This window comes from Lolium rigidum, chromosome 5 (assembly GCF_022539505.1).
Source record: "Lolium rigidum isolate FL_2022 chromosome 5, APGP_CSIRO_Lrig_0.1, whole genome shotgun sequence".
NCBI classification, from domain to species: Eukaryota; Viridiplantae; Streptophyta; class Magnoliopsida; order Poales; family Poaceae; genus Lolium; species Lolium rigidum.
Genome location: NC_061512.1, coordinates 183,697,100 through 183,714,649, shown reverse-complemented (window position 1 = coordinate 183,714,649; position 17,550 = coordinate 183,697,100).

Here is a 17,550-nt window from a genome sequence, read left to right as displayed (position 1 = left end):
TTGTGCAAGAAAGGTTGGAAGGAGTGCCACATAAATATGCAATAATTCATGGGAGCCGCTCTTGAAAGTCCGGTTGGCGAGGTAGTTGGTGAACCCATTACCATTCGTTGACAACAACAAACACCTCTCAAAACATATTTACTCCTGATTTATAAAAATGAAAAGCTCTAGCGCATGTTAATCCCTGCTTCCCTCTGCGAAGGGTCAATCTTTTACTTTTATGTTGTGTCTCCATTATTTCTTTGAGCACTTTCTTGAGAGCACAACTGTCATTCTTAGTATAATATGCTTGTCTCAAAATATGATTGATTGTGGTATAACTTTGATGCTTTTATCTTTGACAACCACTACTTCTAGTCTTTCTATGAACTCCAGAGGTGCCCGGGCATTTATGTTTTGCCAATCAAATACAGGCAAGCGAGATACCACTTTATCATACTCTCTTATGAACATTGCAATCTTGCTTATGTACATGATTCTTGATGCTTATTATTAATTGTTGGTACCTCTCCATGATTGACATAGCTCGTTAGATGATCTTATTTGCATGTGTCTCATTATGAACTCGCTTAAGTATTAGCCATAACATGAGAATATATACATCATATGAGCAAATGTGTTCGTGAAAGTTCTTTTATCGCTCGCTTGTTAATCGAATTGCTTGAGGACAAGCAATAAGCTAAGCTTGGGGGAGTTGATACGTCCAAAACGTATCTACTTTCCCGAACACTTTTGCTATTGTTTGGCCTCTAATTTGTGTATTTTGGATGCAACTAACACGGACTAACGCTGTTTTCAGCAGAACCGCTCCGGTGTCTCGTTTTTGTGCAGAAATCCAACTTTCGGGAAAAACCTCGGAATTTATGCGAAGGCCCTATTTTCCCAGGAAACTAACGGAGCCGGAAGGGCAATTGAAGTGGAGGCCCGAGGGCCCCACACCATAGGGCGGCGCGGCCCGGGGGGGCCCGCGCGGCCCCGTGGTGTGGCCCCTCGGTCGGCCTCCGACGCCCCCTTCGGACTACTTATTCGCCTCGACCTAAAAACGCACGGGGAGAAGTCGAAGTCGCCGGAAACCCTCCGAACGCCGCCACATCGCGAAACTCCGTCGCAGGAGCCGAAGTCTCCGTTCGGCACTCCGCCGGGACGGGGAATTGGAGGAGATCATCACCGCCATCACCGCCAACGCCTCTCCATCAACCAGCAATGTTTCCCCCATCCATGTGTGAGTAATTCCCCCGCTGTAGGCCGAAGGGGATGGTAGGGATTGGATGAGATTGGTCATGTAATAGCATAAGATTGTTAGGGCATAGTGCCTAGTGTCCGTAGATGGTACTTTTATGATATTGTTGCAACTTGTTATGCTTAATGCTTGTCACTAGGGCCCGAGTGCCATGATCTTAGATCTGAACATGTTATTGATTCATGAAGATATTCGTTGTTTATGATCTTACCTGCAAGTTGTATACACATGTCGCTGTCCGGAACCAATGGCCCCGAAGTGACAGAAATCGGGACAACCGGAGGGAATGGCGATGACGTGAGGATCACATGTGTTCACGGAGTGTTAATGCTTTGCTCCGGTACTCTATTAAAAGGAGTACCTTAATATCCAGTAGTTTCCCTTGAGGCCCGGCTGCCACCGGCTGGTAGGACAAAAGATGTTGTGCAAGTTTCTCATTGCGAGCACGTACGACTATAATTGGAACACATGCCTATTGATTGATTAGTACTTGGACACCTATTTATTATTATCTGCAAATGCCCTGCTATGATTGTTACATGAGTTTCTCTCATCCATGCAACGCCCGTCATCCGTCCCCGTGCCTACAGTATTTTAATCCTACTGTTTACTAAAATCACTACTGCTGTCTTTGTTACTCTGCTACTGTTATTTCACTACTGCTGCTGCTATAAAGCCGTTACTATCGATAAACTCTTGCGAGCAAGTCCGTTTCAGTGCAGCTGAATTGACAACTCCGCTGTTAAGGCTTTCAAGTATTCTTTGTCTCCCCTTGTGTCGAATCAATAAATTGGGTAATACTTCCCTCGAAGACTGTTGCGATCCCCTATACTTGTGGGTCATCATCGCCATATACCCAGCTTCTGGTGTCTTGGGGATAATATTCCCTCTTGTGTCTATCGACATAAAAGACATGTCGAGATTTTGAACCAGGTACTCTCTTTCTCCTTCAGGTATGTGTTGCAATCTTGACCTTGCTCTGTTCCGAGCTTCTCTCTATGGCTATCTCCCGAGGTTCCAGATTGTCGACTTAACTCTGCCCTTCGTCTGCTTGACGCGGAGGCTGCCTCCTTTCTTCTGTTTAAAGCTTCTGTCTGTTTTTCCAGTTCCCTTCCAGCTCTGCGAGTCTATATTGATAAGCTTGCGGTTCTTGGACCGTAGCAGTTGTCGTCATTGGTTCCGAACCATCTAAAGCTTTCGCAGCTCTATCCCAGGCTGTTTGCGGAAGTTGAACTCTGACGCGTGGTGTGGGTCCGACATATTTAGTGCCCAAACCTCTCCTTAGATCTGAGGGATCGACATAGGGATTGCCCAAATCATCGAAAGCCTTCGATGTTTCCTCTTGATCGCGACTTGCCTCTCCAATGGCATAAACTTGGTGATATTTTTGAGTTTTCACTTTGCTTGGTTCGGTGACTCCATCATAGAGTTTGGTGAAGACCTTCCCAATAGAGGTGGATTTGTCGATGAAGTCGAAGCTATCAGTGTCGCTCGAGTCATCGCTTATATAAGAGTCCGCCGATGATTCGAAGGACATGTCGCTGAAGATTTTGGCGAGTTTTTCACTTGCCCTGCTGTCGATGAAGCGTGGCGACGAAATCTCCTTATCGCTTGACTCGACGGATGATACTGAGTTTGAGAGATCAGGACCACCCGCCGATAATCTCGACGAGATCGGAACTTCGAGACGATACACTCCTTCTTTCTCGACGCGGAAATCGAATTTTCCAAACGTCATCTTCATTGGCTCCTCCAGATACGCATATGCATCCAAACGGGAGGGCGGGTGAGGAACAAAATCAACAAGACCGGTTTCGATCTGTTTACCTCTCGTCCATGATGTTGCTTGCTACTGATGAAGTCGACGATCTTGAACGTGCCATCGAGATCAGCTCCTTGTCGCCTCTAATCCCCACGGACGGCGCCAATTGACAAGGTATCAACTTGTCAATGCCTATGGATTGTAGGCTAGGGTTTAGTTGGAAGTAGAGGGCAAGTAGATCTCGAAGGTTTCAGCCGAAAAGTACTCGACGATTATGAAAACTAGGGTTTGTAAACAATGATTCGATGATCTCGCGTCCCTCGACTCCCCCTTATATAGGAGGCGGAGCCGAGGGATTCGTGCTGTACTAAGTTACAAAGTCCGGGAAGGTTTCAAACTCATCCCGTAAGATTACAAATAAGACTTTCTATTACAACTCTAGCTTTCCTTAATAATATCTTGGGCTTCCGAATCTTCTTATTCTTTGAATAGTGGGCCTTCAGTAAACCCCGGGTACTATCTTCGGCAGGCCCATTAGGGATGCCCATGTCAGCATGTATAAGGTCATTACCCGGTCCCAGTGGGCCTTCAGATCCTTCTCAAAGCATGACTCCATCCGAGAAACAATGGTGTAAGCAGGACCTCTAGCAATGTCATAATATTGGCCTAAATCCCCACCCGGTACTTAAACTTCGCCATGACAACAGCCTTCGGACGATGCAGCCATAAATCGTGCTTCAGGTGCGTAACGTCAGTCATCGCCTCGACCTCTTCATGGATCTTCTTGTTCTCCTCAGTTGCATCTGAAGCTACGACTGGAAAAGGAACGAATGTCAGTTAAAGGAACATTCAAGCTATGTCAGAAATCAGAAGATGGGCTAATACTTACAGCCCAAACTTTCGGTAGCAACATGAAGACCATCGAGAGCGTACTGTTCGATAGCAGTCGCTATCTCTCCCTTTTTCTTCACCAAGGCTGCCATCGCGCGAAGAGAAGTGATGTCTTTATTTAGACAAGACACTTGGTCACACAAGCGGCGAACAAGGCCTGATTCATCATTACTCGAAGGGTTCGAAAAAGCTCGGCACGGGAAGAAGATGAAGGAATCTGCAGTACATTCCTCAGTTCAGACCAGCATTAACATAAAAACTCCCATCGGGAGCGCTTGGCATATATGATACATTCAAAAGGATGTTCGAATTGGCAACAGAGCCGAAATAAAACTGGACTACGTTAAGTTACGGTTGATCTTATTTACAACAAGTCAAACAAATGTTCAAGGGTTCGCCGATGATGAACCAGGGGCAGATTCAGGAATAGGCTTGGCTTGTGCTTCATCTACCAGCTTCAGAAGTTGATTGGCACAAGTTACTGCCGATCTTTTGAAGGGCTCAAGGTAGACTAAATGGTTGTCATCGTCGACAGGCAATGCCTTAGATAACTTCTCCAATTCTGACCCCATCCCATGGCCCATAAGCAACTGGAAAGTAAGAACCGCCCCAAATAAGCGGTTACGGCGTTTCAATACCTCCACAGGCTCGGAAGGATCAACAAGGAAAGCATCCGCCATCTCGTCGAGAGTCTTGTCCTGCTTCATCTTCGGGAAGATCATCGAGTATAGCCTCGACAACGCTCCTTTGGTCTTTTGCGAAGTCCAAAGACTTGGACATTAGACTCAGCGGCAAGCGACAAGGCATCGGCTGTAGAGTCCTCCCGAAGCTGATGACGTCGAGTGACAGTTATGTCGGCGGCCTCTGAAAGAAAGACAGATCAATAATCAATGAAGAAACACCAAGAAAGAAACGGTGTACCATGGATCTTACCTAATAAATTCTTGATGGATTCGCGGAGGACGCCTTCCTTCTTGTCGATCGCAGCCGCCGCCGCACGCCCGGCATCTTGTTCATCCTTCATCTCGCTGCTTCAGCTTCTTCACCTCCTCCTTCAGCAAGGCGTTCTCATTCTTGGCGTCGGTAGCAAGCCTGTTGGCTTCAAGCACCTGGTCAGCCGAAGATCTGATAGTCTTTCGAAGTTGGGAGTTTTCAGCCTCAAGTCGGGTGAATTGTTTGGCGAAATACGCTACAGCATCGACAGTGACGTAAATCGGCTGCAGCAAGAAAAATCAAGAAGACTCAGTCGACAGAAACTCGACAAAGCAGGGCAGATTAAATACTTACATGATCACGACCAGCCGACGGAGTGGGAGCATCGCCAGGAGGAATAACTTTCGACACTGGAATCTTTTCTACACCCGTTCGCGAGGGAGGTGTCGACTTGGCGGGAGAGGGATTCGATTCCTTAGCCGATGCCACTCTCCCAGTGGTTAGTTTGGCCCTCTTCGCTAGAGGAATTTCATCATCATCATCAGAGCTACTTCAGAAAGGAGAATGATTAGCATACAAAAAGACAAAGGTTAAGTTGCAATGGAGTGAAGATGCTTACAGTTCAAAGTCATTCTCGGCAGCGAAAAAGCCTGATGGCCTCTTGTCAGCAGGAGAAGGCGGAGAAGCTCCAACGACATCATTATCTCGGTCGCTGGGACTATATTCAGCCGTCGTGATAAAATCTTCGTCTATCTGCAAGCGACGCTTGCTCCCGGTAAAAGCAACCTCTTCGACAGTGTCGTCTTCCTGGACATCGCTGTCCTCGAGGGCTTGCTGGGCGTCTTCGGTCCCCTCGGAATCGTCATCGTCATCCTCTGGTTCCACACCGCTTTTCGGTGTGGGAGGATAGCATTGGACGACGGAGGAGGCCTACCAAAAATAGAAATTGAAGTTTGTAAAATACAACGAAGAAAGAAGAGATGAAAGCAAGCAAAGAGTGGCGAGCTTACCTCGGTCGGGAGATGGTAGATATCGTAAGGAGGATGAGCCGATGTCAAGACAATGTTATCCTTCATGCTAAGGCACGTCAAGCGACGAACCTCGTCCCGAAGCTCATCTCGCCGACGGATCAGCATAGCTGATCCTCGACTTGTCGGTCTTGCCGGTGTAAAGCCATAACTCGGTGGGGTCGAGACATTAACGGCTGCACTCGACGTTGTAGGAACACCGAAACTACTTCGGTGCCGCACATCGTCAAGCCTCCCGTGTTCTTCAAGACGACGACCCGCTCAAACAGTCTGTCGGCTGTCGCCCTCTCTTCGGGAGAAAGGGCGTTTCGCCAGGACTTTTTCTTGTGAGCCACCAAGACGTCATCAAAGTGAGGGAGATTCGAGCGCCGCCCGGGCACTATGGGATCACGCAGGTAAAACCACTTGTTGCGCCAGCCCTGGACGGACTCCTTCATTGGATAGTCGAAGTAGTCGACCTCCTTCCTAACAACAAAGCCAACGCCACCGACGACGGGGGGGGGGGGGCATTGCTATCATTGTGGCGCTTCACGTAGAAGATCTTCCTCCAAAAACCCCAGTGAGGGTCAATGCCGAGGAAGGCCTCGCAAAGAGTGATGAAGATAGAGAGATGGAGGATGGAGTTTGGGGTCAGTGATACGTCTCCAACGTATCGATAATTTCTTGTGTTCCATGCCACATTATTGATGTTATCTACATGTTTTATGCACACTTTATGTCATATTCGTGCATTTTCTGGAACTAACCTATTAACAAGATGCCGAAGTGCCGATTCGTTGTTCTACGCTGTTTTTGGTTTCAGAAATCCTAGTAAAGAAATATTCTCGGAATTGGACGAAATAAAAGCCCGGAGGCCTATTTTCTCACGAAGCTTCCGGAAGTCCGAAGGAGAGACGAAGAGGGGCCACGGGGGAGCCAAACCCTAGGGCGGCGCGGCCCCCCTTGGCCGCGCGGCCCTGTGGTGTGGGGCCCCCGTGCCGCCTCTCGACTTGCCCTTCCGCCTACTTAAAGCCTCCGTGACGAAACCCCCAGCATCGAGAGCCACGATACGGAAAACATTACCGAGACGCCGTCGCCGCCGATCCCATCTCGGGGGATCCTCGGAGATCGCCTCCGGCACCCTGCCGGAGAGGGGAATCATCTCCCGGAGGACTCTACACCGCCATGGTCGCCTCCGGAGTGATGAGTGAGTAGTCTACCCCTGGACTATGGGTCCATAGCAGTAGCTAGATGGTTGTCTTCTCCCCATTGTGCTATCATTGTCGGATCTTGTGAGCTGCCTATCATGATCAAGATCATCTATCCGTAATTCTATATGTTGCGTTTGTTGGGATCCGATGAATAGAGAATACTTGTTATGTTGATTATCAAAGTTATGCTTATGTGTTGTTTATGATCTTGCATGCTCTCCGTTTCTAGTAGAGGCTCTGGCCAAGTTTTTACTTTTAACTCCAAGAGGGAGTACTTATGCTCGATAGTGGGTTCATGCCCGCATTGACACACGGGACGAGTGACGTAAAGTTCTAAGGTTGTGTTGTGCTGTTGCCACTAGGGATAAAACATTGATGCTATGTCTAAGGATGTAGTTGTTGATTACATTACGCACCATACTTAATGCAATTTTCGTTGCTTTGCAACTTAATACTGGAGGGGTTCGGATGATAACCTCGAAGGTGGACTTTTTAGGCATAGATGCGGTTGGATGGCGGTCTATGTACTTTGTCGTAATGCCCAATTAAATCTCACTATACTCATCATGATATGTATGTGCATTGTCATGCTCTCTTTATTTGTCAATTGCCCAACTGTAATTTGTTCACCCAACATGCTGTTCGTCTTATGGGAGAGACACCTCTAGTGAACTGTAGACCCCGGTCCAATTCTCTTTACTGAAATACAATCTACTGCAATACTTGTTTTTACTGTTTTCTCTGCAAACAATCATTTTCCACACAATACGGTTAATCCTTTGTTACAGCAAGCCGGTGAGATTGACAACCTCACTGTTTCGTTGGGGCAAAGTAGCTTGGTTGTGTTGTGCAGGTTCCACGTTGGCGCCGGAATCTCTGGTGTTGCGCCGCACTACATCCCGCCGCCATCAACCTTCAACGTGCTTCTTGGCTCCTCCTGGTTCGATAAACCTTGGTTTCTTTACGAGGGAAAACTTGCTGCTGTGCGCATCATACCTTCCTCTTGGGGTTGCCCAACGAACGTGTGAAATACACGCCATCAAGCTCTTTTTCGGCGCCGTTGCCGGGGAGATCAAGACACGCTGCAAGGGGAGTCTCCACTTCTCAATCTCTTTACTTTGTTTTTGTCTTGCTTTATTTTATTTACTACTTTGTTTGCTGCACTAAATCAAAATACAAAAAAATTAGTTGCTAGTTTTACTTTATTTGCTATCTTGTTTGCTATATCGAAAACACAAAAAAAATTAGTTTACTTGCATTTACTTTATCTAGTTTGCTTTATTTACTATTGCTAAAATGGCCAACGCTGAAAATACTAAGTTGTGTGACTTCACAACCACAAATAATAATGATTTCTTATGCACACCTATTGCTCCACCTGCTACTACAGCAGAATTCTTTGAAATTAAACCTCGCTTTACTCGAATCTTGTTATGAACCATCAATTTTCCGGTGTTAGTTCCGATGATGTCTGCTGCCCATCTCAATAATTTTGTTGAACTATGTGAAATGCAAAAATATAAAGATGTAGACGGTGATATTATTAAACTAAAATTGTTCCCTTTCTCATTAAGAGGAAGAGCTAAAGATTGGTTGCTATCTTTGCCTAAGAATAGTATTGATTCATGGACTAAATGCAAGGATGCTTTTATTGGTAGATATTATCCCCCTGCTAAAATTATATCTTTGAGGAGTAGCATAATGAATTTCAAACAATTAGATACTGAACATGTTGCTCAAGCTTGGGAAAGAATGAAATCTCTGGTTAAAAATTGCCCAACCCATGGACTGACTACTTGGATGATCATCCAAACCTTCTATGCAGGACTAAATTTTTCTTCGCGGAATTTATTGGATTCAGCTGCTTGGAGGTACCTTTATGTCCATCACTCTTGGTGAAGCAACAAAGCTTCTTGATAATATGATGATCAACTACTCTGAATGGCACACGGAAAGAGCTCCACAAGGTAAGAAGGTAAATTCTGTTGAAGAATCCTCTTCCTTGAATGATAAGATTAATGCTATTATGTCTATGCTTGTGAACGGTAGGCCTAATGTTAATTCTAATAATGTTCCATTAGCATCATTAGTTGCTCAAAAAGAATATGTTGATGTGAATTTCATTAAAAATAACAATCACAATGATTCTAGGCCATACTCTGCTAGTGGTAACTCTTACGGTAGATATGCTTCACCTAATGAAGAAAAGATGTTAGAAATTGAAAGATCCACCAAGAGTTTTATGCAATCACAATATGAGCAAAATAAATTGTTTACTAAAATTATGAATGAGCAATCTACCTTGTTGAAGAATATAGGAAATCAACTTGAAAATCTGAATAGGGAAATCTCGGGGTTGCAAACTAAACTTGCTAGTGCTTGAAACCCGAATCTCATACATGTCCGCATCACAATCTTCTTTAATTAATAAAATGGCTGCTAAACCTGAGGATTTAGATGATAAAATTACTACTACAGCAAATGCCATTCAAGTTAGAATTAATGAGAATATAAGATTAATGGCTGAACTGCGTGCTAGGTGGGATAGAGAAGAAAATGAAAAACTAGCTAAAGAGAAGAATATAGCTAAAGTTTGGACTATTACCACCACTAGTAATGCTAATGCTACACATGTTGCTGCACCTCCTACTCATACTAATAAAATAATTGGTGTTAGCAATGTTTCCACTTCTAATGCAAAGCGCGAAAAACTGCCTGAAACTGCTAAAACTGTTGAAACTGCCTGTGATAAAGCTGCTGAAATTTTTTCCAATATTGGGGATGATGATCCCATTGCTTTAGATTATAATGGTTTGAATTTTGATGATTGCCACATCTCTGAAGTTATAAAGTTCTTGCAAAAACTTGCTAAAAGTCCTAATGCTAGTGCTATAAATTTGGCTTTCACGCATCATATTACAAATGCTCTCATAAAAGCTAGAGAAGAGAAACTAGAGCGCGAAGCCTCTATTCCTAAAAAGCTAGAAGATGGTTGGGAGCCCATCATTAAGATGAAAGTTAAAGATTTTGATTGTAATGCTTTATGTGATCTTGGTGCAAGTATTTCTGTTATGCCGAAGAAAATTTATAATATGCTTGACTTGCCACCGCTGAAAAATTGTTATTTGGATGTTAATCTTGCTGATCATTCTACAAAGAAACCTTTGGGTAAAGTTGATAATGTTCGCATTACCGTTAACAATAATCTTGTTCCCGTTGATTTTGTTGTCTTGGATATTGAATGCAATGCATCTTGTCCAATTATATTGGGAAGACCTTTTCTTCGAACCGTTGGTGCTACTATTGATATGAGGGAAGGTAATATAAAATATCAATTTCCTCTCAAGAAAGGTATGGAACACTTCCCTAGAAAGAGAATGAAGTTACCTTATGATTCTATTATTAGAACAAATTATGATGTTGATGCTTCATCTCTCGATGTTACTTGATACACACTTTCTGCGCCTAGCTGAAAGGCGTTAAAGAAAAGCGCTTATGGGAGACAACCCATGTTTTTACCTACAGTACTTTGTTTTTATTTTGTGTCTTGGAAGTTGTTTATTACTGTAGCAACCTCTCCTTATCTTAGTTTTGAGTTTTGTTGTGCCAAGTTAAGCCGTTGATAGAAAAGTAAGTACTAGATTTGGATTACTGCGCAGTTCCAGATTTCTTTGCTGTCACGAATCTGAGCCCACTGCCCTGCAGGAAGCTCAGAAAATTATGCCAATTTACGTGCATGATCCTCAGATATGTACGCAACTTTCATTCAATTTGAGAATTTTCATTTGAGCAAGTCTGGTACCATTTTAAAATTCGTCAATACGAACTGTTCTGTTTTGACAGATTCTGCCTTTTATTTCGCATTGCCTCTTTCGCTATGTTGGATGAATTTCTTTGATCCACTAATGTCCAGTAGCATTATGCAATGTCCAGAAGTGTTAAGAATGATTGTGTCACCTCTGAATATGTCAATTTATATTGTGCACTAACCCTCTAATGAGTTGTTTCGAGTTTGGTGTGGAGGAAGTTTTCAAGGATCAAGAGAGGAGTATGATGCAACATGATCAAGAAGAGTGAAAGCTCTAAGCTTGGGGATGCACCCGGTGGTTCACCCCTGCATATATCAAGAAGACTCAAGCGTCTAAGCTTGGGGATGCCCAAGGCATCCCCTTCTTCATCGACAAATTATCAGGTTCCTCCCCTGAAACTGTATTTTTATTCGGCCACATCTTATGTGCTTTTTCTTGGAGCGTCGTTTTGTTTTTGTTTTTGTTTTGTTTGAATAAAATGGATCCTAGCATTCACTTTATGGGAGAGATACACGCTCCGCTGTAGCATATGGACAAATATGTCCTTGGTTTCTACTCATAGTATTCATGGCGAAGTTTCTCCTTCGTTAAATTGTTATATGGTTGGAATTGGAAAATGATACATGTAGTAATTGCTATAAATGTCTTGGGTAATATGATACTTGGCAATTGTTGTGCTCATGTTTAAGCTCTTGCATCATATGCTTTGCACCCATTAATGAAGAAATACATAGAGCATGCTAAAATTTGGTTTGCATATTTGGTTTCTCTAAGGTCTAGATAATTTCTAGTATTGAGTTTGAACAACAAGGAAGACGGTGTAGAGTCTTATAATGTTTACAATATGTCTTTTATGTGAGTTTTGCTGCACCGGTTCATCCTTGTGTTTGTTTCAAATAAGCCTTGCTAGCCTAAACCTTGTATCGAGAGGGAATACTTCTCATGCATCCAAAATACTTGAGCCAACCACTATGCCATTTGTGTCCACTATACCTACCTACTACATGGTATTTTCCCGCCATTCCAAAGTAAATTGCTTGAGTGCTACCTTTAAAATTCCATCATTCACCTTTGCAATATATAGCTCATGGGACAAATAGCTTAAAAACTATTGTGATATTGAATATGTAATTATGCACTTTATCTCTTATTAAGTTGCTTGTTGTGCGATAACCATGTTTACTGGGGAACGCCATCAACTCTTTGTTGAATTTCATGTGAGTTGCTATGCATGTTCGTCTTGTCTGAAGTAAGGGCGATCTACACTGAGTTGAATGGTTTGAGCATGCATATTGTGAGAGAAGAACATTGGGCCGCTAACTAAAGCCATGATTCATGGTGGAAGTTTCAGTTTTGGACAAATATCCTCAAATCTCTAATGAGAAGATGCTTACAGTTCAAAGTCATTCTCGGCAGCGAAAAAGCCTGATGGCCTCTTGTCAGCAGGAGAAGGCGGAGAAGCTCCAACGGCATCATTATCTCGGTCGCTGGGACTATATTCAGCCGTCGTGATAAAATCTTCGTCTATCTGCAAGCGACGCTTGCTCCTGGTAAAAGCAACCTCTTCGACAGTGTCGTCTTCCTGGACATCGCTGTCCTCGAGGGCTTGCTGGGCGTCTTCGGTCCCCTCGGAATCGTCATCGTCATCCTCTGGTTCCACACCGCTTTTCGGTGTGGGAGGATAGCATTGGACGACGGAGGAGGCCTACCAAAAATAGAAATTGAAGTTTGTAAAATACAACGAAGAAAGAAGAGATGAAAGCAAGCAAAGAGTGGCAGAGCTTACCTCAGTCGGGAGATGGTAGATATCGTAAGGAGGATGAGCCGATGTCAAGACAATGTTATCCTTCATGCTAAGGCACGTCAAGCGACGAACCTCGTCCCGAAGCTCATCTGCCGACAGATCAGCATAGCTGATCCTCGACTTGTCAGTCTTGCCGGTGTAAAGCCATAACTGGTGGGGTCGAGACATTAACGGCTGCACTCGACGTTGTAGGAACACTGAAACTACTTCAGTGCCGCACATCGTCAAGCCTCCCGTGTTCTTCAAGACGACGACCCGCTCAAACGGTCCGTCGGTACTGTCGCCCTCTCTTCGGGAGAAAGGGCGTTTCGCCAGGACTTTTTCTTGTGAGCCACCAAGACGTCATCAAAGTGAGGGAGATTCGAGCGCCGCCCGGGCACTATGGGATCACGCAGGTAAAACCACTTGTTGCGCCAGCCCTGGACGGACTCCTTCATTGGATAGTCGAAGTAGTCGACCTCCTTCCTAACAACAAAGCCAACGCCACCGACGACGGGGGGGGGGGCATTGCTGTCATTGTGGCGCTTCACGTAGAAGATCTTCCTCCAAAAACCCCAGTGAGGGTCAATGCCGAGGAAGGCCTCGCAAACAGTGATGAAGATAGAAAGATGGAGGATGGAGTTTGGGGTCAGCTGTGATACGTCTCCAACGTATCGATAATTTCTTGTGTTCCATGCCACATTATTGATGTTATCTACATGTTTTATGCACACTTTATGTCATATTCGTGCATTTTCTGGAACTAACCTATTAACAAGATGCCGAAGTGCCGATTCTGTTTTTTTGCTGTTTTTGGTTTCAGAAATCCTAGTAAAGAAATATTCTCGGAATTGGACGAAATAAAAGCCCAGAGGCCTATTTTCTCACGAAGCTTCCAGAAGTCCGAAGGAGAGACGAAGAGGGGCCACGGGGGAGCCAAACCCTAGGGCGGCGCGGCCCCCCTTGGCCGCGCGGCCACGTGGTGTGGGGCCCCGTGCCGCCTCTCGACTTGCCCTTCCGCCTACTTAAAGCCTCCGTGACGAAACCCCCGGTGCCGAGAGCCACGATACGGAAAACATTGCGAGACGCCGTCGCCGCCGATCCCATCTCGGGGGATCCTGGAGATCGCCTCCGGCACCTCGCGGGAGAGGGGAATCATCTCCCGGAGGACTCTACACCGCCATGGTCGCCTCCGGAGTGATGAGTGAGTAGTCTACCCCTGGACTATGGGTCCATAGCAGTAGCTAGATGGTTGTCTTCTCCCCATTGTGCTATCATTGTCGGATCTTGTGAGCTTCCTATCATGATCAAGATCATCTATCTGTAATTCTATATGTTGCATTTGTTGGGATCCGATGAATAGAGAATACTTGTTATGTTGATTATCAAAGTTATGCTTATGTGTTGTTTATGATCTTGCATGCTCTCCGTTTCTAGTAGAGGCTCTGGCCAAGTTTTTACTTTTAACTCCAAGAGGGAGTACTTATGCTCGATAGTGGGTTCATGCTGCATTGACACCAGGACGGTGACGAGAAAGTTCTAAGGTTGTGTTGTGCTTGTTGCCACTAGGGATAAAACATTGATGCTATGTCTAAGGATGTAGTTGTTGATTACATTACGCACCATACTTAATGCAATTGTACATTGCTTTGCAACTTAATACTGGAGGGGTTCGGATGATAACTCTGAAGGTGGACTTTTTAGGCATAGATGCGGTTGGATGGCGGTCTATGTACTTTGTCGTAATGCCCAATTAAATCTCACTATACTCATCATGATATGTATGTGCATTGTCATGCTCTCTTTATTTGTCAATTGCCCAAGCTGTAATTTGTTCACCCAACATGCTGTTCGTCTTATGGGAGAGACACCTCTAGTGAGCTGTGGACCCCGGTCCAATTCTCTTTCTTGAAATACAATCTCTTGCAATACTTGTTTTTCTTGTTTTCTCTGCAAACAATCATTTTCCACACAATACGGTTAATCCTTTGTTACAGCAAGCCGGTGAGATTGACAACCTCCACTGTTTCGTTGGGGCAAAGTAGCTTGGTTGTGTTGTGCGGGTTCCACGTTGGCGCCGGAATCTACGGTGTTGCGCCGCACTACATCCCGCCGCCATCAACCTTCAACGTGCTTCTTGGCTCCTCCTGGTTCGATAAACCTTGGTTTCTTTCTGAGGGAAAACTTGCTGCTGTGCGCATCATACCTTCCTCTTGGGGTTGCCCAACGAACGTGTGAAATACACGCCATCAAGCTGCTAGAGCTGGATCCCGTAAAAGAAAAGAAGAGAGCGAAGGAACTCGTGGGCCGGAAGAGAAAGACCACGGAACAAAAAGGCAACGAACATGACAGTGAAACCCTTCGGGGGCTTTGGGCGAGAAACCGCACCTGGAAGACGAATATCATCCTCAGATGCGGAGATGAAGCCGAGGGCGCGCAGCTTGTTGATATCGCGGTTGGAAATGGCGGAGGCACTCCAATCGCGGCTAACTTTGGCCGCGTCCGAAGTGCTGGCACCCTTCTTCTTGCCCATGGCGTCTGAAGCTTTTGAGGGAAGGACAAAGGAAGCAGGAAAGGATGGCGCTAGAAGGAGGGCGAAGAAGATGAGCAGTGGGAAGCGTAAAAAAGTAAAAACGAGGAAGCCCTCTATTTATGCCATAAGAATTTGCGTGAGATCGTGGCCATAACTCCACAGACGTCGTGGGAGGTGGAGCGGATCTGGCTGTACACGTGGCGCTCGAAAAGGGAATGGAACCGGCGGCCCATTATTCCCACGTCGTGCGAAAATCGAGGAAACACCTCGGTCGCTGCGCGTGCACTGGTCAAATCCTAAAAACTGCCCGCGCAGAACTAGGGTGGGCCCGTTAGGTCAAGTCTTGTCAATCGAGCCACGGCAGCGGCGCGTCATCAATGACATCATGGGCGCTGTCAAAGACAGTCGAAGGAATGAAAAAAGTATCGGATGGTGAATTTGAGTCTATGCACAGATTGCAAAGCATCTGCACTTAGACTCGGGGGCTACTCCCATCGGGAGCGCTGAACGCGCACCCGACAAAATGAGGACTCGAAGAAATTGAAAAGAAGGCCTTGCAAGAAGAGTTAATTGTTCGACTCGAGTCTGCACCCGGTTGCGAGCACCCGTGCCCAGACTCGGGGGCTACTCCCATCGGGAGCGCTGGACGCGCACCCGACAGAACTTTTTTCGCACTCCAGGATCATGCCCGGGGACTTGATTCTGTGTAGGGTAACGTTGTTTTGCCATCGGCAGTTAACCAGCAAAAGTTGGGCACGTTACTCATTATCCCTTGCATGAGGAAAATATATCGGATGACCTATGAAGGCTTGCAAAAAAAACTTCGACAGAGAAAAATGTTCAAGTGGTACAACTTGAGTCTACGCACGGATTGCAAGCATCCGTACCTAGACTCGGGGGCTACTCCCATCGGGAGCGCTGACGCGCACCCGATAGAAGAAGATGATGCAGACAGAAGGAAAACAAGAACGGTCGAGGAGAAGGACATCGGAAGAAGGCATGCTTTAGTCTCTACCCGAACTACCTTCGGCTAGACACTCGGGGGCTGCGGCGTGGGCATTACCCTTCGGGTAACCAATGTTGCCCTATCCTGTATTTCCTAGTTGGAGGCCCATAAAGGCACTCGACGGCAAGATGGGCCACTAGGGCGGTGCAACGGAAGATTCCTTGAAGTACAAGACGCGGAAGGAGCCGAACAAGGAAATTCTAGAGATAGATTTACTGTAAACCTAGTCGTACTCGATTAGACCTCTTGAGACCTGGCCTCCTATATAAAGGCCAGAAGAGGGGCTGTCGAGACACACAATCAATCTTAGCGATCTTAGCCAACAGAAGCTTAGAGCTAGGTCACCTTAACACTTAGCCATCTCGACGAGATCTCAGCCGAACTATTCGGCACCCCATTGTAACCCATTATCATCATAATCAAGAACAGACAGGCAGGACGTAAGGGTTTTACCTCATCGAGGGCCCCGAACCTGGGTAAATCGCTCTCCCCGCATGTCTGTGAACCGATGTCTCGTGTCAGCTTGCAGGATTCCATCAACCCTAAGCCCCTATCGGAGGGCATTGCCGAGGAGCACCCTCGACAACTAAGGAGGAGTGTGGATTGATTTTCGTAAAATGGAAGGGCCTATATGAAAACTTACACAAAGTTGTTTGGAGGGCGGGGGGGGGGGTATTGCAATTGCTATTTTTTTAGAGAACTTCAATATTTTATTGATTACACAACAACCGTACACAATACTTCGTAGATAGAATCCGGAACAACATTAAAGATAAATTACAAACCGAAGACTCATATTGATGAGCCAAAATATGAGCTGCAATCTCGCCTATAATACTTGCAAAGATAGGTTTGGAAACCAGCGGCCAATGTCTTGACATCTTCCACCACAACGCCAACACCAAACGATCTACCACCGGTGACCAAATACGTTGCAACACCGACAGACAATCAGAAGCCAAAACAATATCCTAGAATCCATTGTCAGCAGTGATGTGGAACGCTCGTTGATGGCCATGGCTTCGTCCAGTTCAGGGGAAGAATTGAACAGGAGGCGGGAGTTTAGACTTCCTTTAACAAACAAAAGCTATGCCAAAAACTTCAGCCCGTTTTCAATTTTCCAAGTTCCACGGAAATACACTTTTGGTCCAAGGTGCATATGGCTCCTGGGCACTCAAAAAAATAATTCAAAATGTTTTTAAAAAGCCGAAAAAAAATTCCGCACATACAAGTCGTCATTTTAGGAAAAAAGGATACCGCGGATTTGTCTAAATTTTAGTGTATCTTACGCTAAATCACGTCTAGATACATTTAAGTTCAGACAGATATGTGATCTTTTTTAGTATGGATGAAATACTAAACTATATTACATATA